Here is a 6,581-nt window from a genome sequence, read left to right on the forward strand (position 1 = left end):
TTGGTCATGTGTGTGCACACTTGCATGCATGTGTCATGTTTGACATCCATTTGCATGAGAAATATTCTGGTGTGCATGACCAGTGCATGGGTGTCAAGGTGGAGTTGGAGCATGCATGGTGTAGTGGCATTTGATTTCACATTTGCAGCATCAATGTGTATTGTTCCTCACTGTGTTTGTGAGTGTGGTGGGCGGAGTGAGTGATGGGAGTGTAAAATGTTTTACATTTTGGGCCAGGATTTGCTTGATGAAGTGTAACTTACATGTCGTGCTTTGCCCTTCACCAGCAGATCTTTCTGCTTATTTTATTGTCTCTCGTGTAATTGGCCATCTTGCTTTGCAATACCTTTTTTCAATTGGTATGGATTTACACATGAACAGAACAATGCTGCAGTATTGGTGGATAGGGCACGGTATGATTGCCATGTACTCAATCATAACTTAAGGCTTCCTTTATGCTTGTGCTTTTGGTACTCCTCTGCCCTGATGAAGTCATGTGTGAATCTGCTATGGTCAGCTGGCTACCGTCTGAACTTGGCAAAAGGTCCCCTTACATGCCATTTGCACTCCTGCACTGGCTCCCAGGCATGCCCAATCTTTAGACTGTTTTTATGTATGCCAACAGACACCGACCGACAGTTTGCACCTCCTGACTGCACTTAAGCTTGGAATTGACACCAGCTGGGCAGATTCTCTTTGTTGTCTTTTTTGGTTTGTTTGTTATGATGTCCTTCACATGTGCTGAACTGGAACCTCTGCAACCACATTTCAACAATCACCACTTCCCATGCACTGGTACCGTCTTAATGTCACCTGCCCTAACAAGTTTCTTGTGTCTGTCTTCACTCTCTTCCCCCTCCAGGGACTCTTTGGCCCTTTGGACACTTGTGTACATGTGTATTCTGAATGACATGTCATTTGATTGTATGTCATGTCCTTCCCACATGGGAGGGTCAGGCATGTGTTTATGAGGTAATCTGTTCAGGTGATGCATGCTCATTGAGGCTCATGACTTGACATGCCAGGCCAATGTCTCTTCATGTGAGACTAATCAAGGGTGCTTTGCATTCTGTCACTGTGTGATTATTTGTACATGTGGATTGTTGAGATTACTTCGTCACATTGCACGCAGGGCCTCACTTTGACATACAATTTTGTGATGCGTATGTTGGGATATGGTTGCAGTCAGCAATTGCATATGATCAGCTGGGACACTGAAGCTTGTGGGCCAGGTGTATGTTTCTTTTTGTGTTTGCAGGATATTTTATGAACAGGAGCCTCTGGGTGGTGTCACTACACATCAAGCAAGTTCCTGCACATGCCGTCGATGGAGTGAACGTGTGTCACTATGACAGCATCCAGCATGCAGGTGATGTCCAGTCTGGAGGGGGCTGCCTGCAGGGTGGCAGGACGGGTGATGTGGTATGGGCTGGGGGTGTCCCATGTGGCGGGGGCTGCCTGCGGGCTTGGATGATGGTGGCTGGAGTGTTACAGGTTTTGTGGGCTGCCTGCAGGCTGGGGTGATGGGGCTGGGGGTGTCCCATGTAGTGGGGGCTGCCTGCAGGTTGCCGTCTAGGGTAATGGGGGCTGGGGGTGTTCCATGTGGCGGGGGCTGCTTGCAGGGTATCGGGACGAGTGATGGGGGCTGGGCTGGGGGTGTCCCATGTGGCGGAGGCTGCCTGCGGGGTGGCGGGACGGGTGATGGGGGCTGGACTGTGGGTGTCCCATGTGCTGGGGCTGCCTGCAGGGGGCAGGAAGGGTGATGGGGCTGGCTGGGCGGGGGTGTCCCATGTGGCGGGGGCTGCCTGCGAGCTCGGGTGATGGGGTTGGAGTGTCACAGGTGTTGTGGGCTGCCTGCAGGCTGGGGTGATGGGGGCTGGGGTGTTCCATGTAGTGGGGTCTGCCTGCAGGTTGCCATCACGGGTGATGGGGGTGTCCCATGTGACAAGGGTACCTGCAGGGTCTCGGGTTGGGTGATGGGGGCTGGGCTAGGGGTGTCCCATGTGGCGGGGGCTGCCTGCGGGCTTGGGTGATGGGGTCTGGGGTGTCACAGGTGTTGTGGGCTGCCTGCGGGCTGGGGTGATGGGTGCTGGGGGGGTCCCATGTAGTTGGGGCTGCCTGCAGGGTGGCGGGATGGTGCTGGGGGCTGGGGTGTCCCATGTGGCGGGTGCTGCCTGAGGACTCAGGTGATGGGGGCTGGGGTCTCACAGGTGGTGTGGTCTGCCTGCAGGCTGGGGTGATGGGGCTGGGGGTGTCCCATGTAGAGGGGGCTGCCTGCAGGGTGGGTGGATGGATGATGGAGATGTAGGTGTCCCATGTGATGAGGGCTGCCTGCAGGTTGCCATCATGGGTGATGGGGCTGGGAGTATCCCATATGGTGGGGGCTACCTTCAGGGTGGCGAAACGGGTGATGGGGGCTGGGCTGGGGGTGTCCCATGTGGCGTGGGCTGCCTGCAGGCTGGGGTGATGGGGGCTTGTTAAGTATTTCAATTAGGAAATACACCCTGGTCTCTGCCTAGTATGCAGCGCACAGCTGAAATGCTTATTTTATTATGTCTATAGGTTAAATATTCTGAGTGATATACCACTTATATCACACCGCTTCTCAAAAACCCGGGGTCACAATGGAACAGGAATCAGGCTGGTTGGTAAAGGTAAAATTTATTTGTTTACTTAAAATAGAAATCAAACATATGCGAGTGCAAAGGACGAGTATACTCGTCCTTTTTACATAGACTTCAATAATAGCCTGGCACTTAAGGGGTTAATATATGGAGCAGCAATCACCAATGTGGTGACAATAACAAATAGGAAGGTATGTAATGCACTTAAATTTACTCTTTAGCAACACAAATATAAAACACCAGAGAAAATAACTTGTTTGGCTTATTTGGAAAGATAGCACTTATGCTAGAATTTCCCCCTGCAATATTCCTCAACCCACAAACAAACAATTCTAAATAGATATAAGGAAGCAGCAGGTAATCAGGAATAAGGAATGGAAAACAGAATTCAAATCCAACCTTCCAACCCCAAACAAGTGAGAAAAACGGATTTTAAATCTTACACTTTAAAATGACATTCGGAAATGGCTGGATAAAACAATGAATGTGTGCAAAAATCCTTCAATCAGTATAAATCTCTATGGGGGCAACATTGGAAAAATACTAACAATCATGAGCTATAGTTGAGCAAAAGTAAACATTTTGATTCCAAATGAAAGGTTGAAAATAATTTAAAATAAAAATCACACATGTAAAACTTTGCAAAATTGCGGATACATGCCTGAAATTAACCAAACGGTTTTTAAGAAAAACGGGTGAAATACACTGATTTGGAGTTCTTGGGTTAGGATGTAGCTATAGGACTTAGGTATACTCCAGAGTTGAAAAGAGGTCTCTATCTATTAAATTGAGAAAGATATGCAATGTTGATGGAGAGACGTTTTTAGAAAAATCGGAGAGTGATAACAGAAAAGAAACTCAGTTTAGACAAGAAAATATTTACTATAGATTTACTCTATGACTAGAGCATTCCGGGTAGAAAACCAAGGAGGGACAAAGTAAGCTCTGGAGTTGATTAATGACTTCAACACCAAATCCAAAGTGCCCGCCCCGGCAGAACCAGTCGGATCACTCGAAATAGGATGGATAGTTTAGGATTTCCACAAGAGAAAATGACTAAAGAAACGACGCTTAGCACGATAAATCGAGAACAGGATGGCAATAACGATTCTGACAAGTTTACAAATTATTAAGTTAAGGATAGGATGGTTTAGAGATGGGAAGGGACAGGGCAAAGAAAGGTATGCTATGATTTTCTATGCTTCCTATTAATACTTACAGTCCACTTTAATTTAGGATTTTGGACGGTCAAGGGTTCTGGTCATACCACGGATTGGGCCTAACCAAGGTCAGCTGGGCAAATTTGGGACAGAATCATCTGGACTGTTCTAGACACCGGACTGCACTGTTTACTGAAGACTGGAGATCAGTGGGATGGTGAGTTTGCCGGCATGCATCTAGTAGTAGTAGCAAGCCAGACTGGATCAGGCTGCTTCCCTTGGGTTTTGGGGATTTTTAAAATTTTAGGGCTAGCTGAAAATGGTTCAGCAATGAATAGGCCTTGGCTTTGCAATTAAATCTGGAATCAGGATCAAGGAGGATGGAGAAAGCAGGAAAGGGACGGCACGCAGGAATTCAGTAAAAAAGTCAGGAATCAGTGTGTCTGTGTGTTGTCAGGTTCCCTTTTTTATCATGCCAAATGACATCACTAAAGTATATGGCAGGGGCAGGCTTACTGTCCACACCCATAATGCTACGATTGGGCAAAAGCATAGTTTCGGCCTTGCTTTTCGCTGATTGGATCACAGAAAAGGATGTAATGTTTATGGTGTTACTTTTACAATGTCTAGAAACCTCCCATAGCCACTGAAACCAAAATCTTATTTTGACATGAATACATATTTATACAGTTATAACCTCTGAGAAAGAGGTTACATATTTTGTGTGTCACATTTCAATTCAAGCCCCAAGTCTGTGGGACCTGGTTTTGCCTTCCTGCTACATTTTGGCAATATTGACCATGAAAGATTTGGCCTAAATTTCCCAATTTTGTACATAGATGTGCATTTACCCCTGCTATGTGTGTACAAAATCTTAAGTTTGCAACATCAATACTTTCCCCAGAATCTGTCATTCTTTACAACTTCTGTCCCTTATGCAGTACTGTGTTCTACCAAGTCTTCACAGAAAGAGCATAGAATTAGATTTAAAATTACCAACTTTCATACTTTTCCTCATTCTTGCTGCAAAGTTAAATGTCTTTAAAGTTCAGTTACAAAATAGGCTTTTTCAAACCAAAAGGAAGTATATTGTCACATATCAGTTTTTTTTCTTTTCCCCAACTGTAAACAAATGTCAATTCCTTTGAAGCAGGATGAGGGGCCTCTCTTTTGACTGAAGTTTCTGCCCATCCCACTTGCAAGGTGAGAGTCACAGCCTGGAGCAAAGACGAATGCCTGATGACGACTTGGGAAGTCCCATTGTCCTAGGTATTCAAAGGCTCCAAGCTAGCAATTAGCCTTTCCTGTGCCAGCAGTTTATGAGGTCTCACCCTTTCTCAGGCTAGCATTGGCAGAGCAAGTTTTTTTTAATATAGTTTACCAACTTACCCTGGGTTTAGCTTTTATTTTCTCATTTTAAACCTTGCCTGAAACCTCTGGAATCAAAACAGTTTATAGGAGTACTTTTACCAGCAAGAAATATTTTTACATTTCTTAATGAGCATGCCTTTACACAGCAATGAACACTTAAATAGGTGATTTTGCTCTTCATTCAGGAAAAAAACACATTTAACTTATTTCTCAGTGAGGAAAGGGCCTTTCCAGGGTGGCATTCGAGGCCTGCGCATGACCCTAGAAGACTCCGAGAACCCCCAGCCCAAGACCTGCACCTCCGAAGGATTCAGGTGAGCGTTACAGAACACGAAGCCTACCGCAATATTCCCACCCAGGCGCAATGGAAACCTCGGACACAGATCAACTGGCTCAATCGCTTGGGGAACTAAGGGCAGAAGTACACGCATCTCGCCAAGAAACAAACGCTTTACGAAGGGAGTTGATCATTGCCAAGGAACGGACGGATGATCTGGCCAGACAGTTGCTACAGGCTCAAGCGGGACAGACGCCACTGCCTCCCTATGGAGGGGGCGGCACTCCTACACCCTCAAGTAATCCGGTGCAAATTAATCTGCCAGGGAATGTGCCTTTGGCCCCGCCCGAACGTTTTTCCGGTGATCCAAAGCGATATGCAGTATTCATCAATCAATGCCGCTTGCACTTTCTGTGTAGACCCGCCGCATTCCCAACGGACCAAGCCAAGGTAGCGTTTGTACTTTCCTATCTTAGCGGTAGTGCTGCAGATTGGTCCATTCCTCTCGTGACACAGGATGACCCGCTCCTCCATAACTTTCAAGACTTTCAGACCAGTATGGAAAAGTTGTTCGCAAGACATTCACAGGGGCAGGCCTTGGACAATGAACTCCTGTCACTTAGACAAGGTAATAAGGATCTCCTGGCTTACATAGCGTCCTTTAATAGACTGGTGGTTGAGACCAGGTGGCCTGAAGATAAGAGAATCACGCTCTTCTACAGAGGTCTACGTGGGGAATTTAAAGACGTTTTAGCACAGGTGGTTAATCCACCGCAAGACTGTTCAGATTATATCGACCTAGTGGTCCAATTAGATCATCGGCTACAGAACAGGAAGACCGATCGATCCAGATTTGAAACCCGGGTACTTTCAAGACCTCAGAGCTCCGCTAAAGGGAATGACTCCGTGGAACCAATGCAAATAGGAGTAGTAAAAGGACCATTAACTCAGAAAGAACGGGAAAGAAGAAGGCAATTACAGCTGTGCCTATACTGTGGGAATTCTGGACATTTCCTTCGTGATTGCTCAGTGAAACTGGTCAAGAAGACCGTAGGAGCTTCTGATAAAAATGCTGAGAAACTGGAATCGGGAAACGACCTCGCCCGACAAGCGTAGAGATCCGCTTGCCGAGCGTTAAAACCAGTTCCT

The sequence above is a fragment of the Ambystoma mexicanum genome, chromosome 5p, assembly GCF_040938575.1.
Source record: "Ambystoma mexicanum isolate Mex_15411 chromosome 5p, UKY_AmexF1_1, whole genome shotgun sequence".
Lineage (NCBI taxonomy): Eukaryota > Metazoa > Chordata > Amphibia > Caudata > Ambystomatidae > Ambystoma > Ambystoma mexicanum.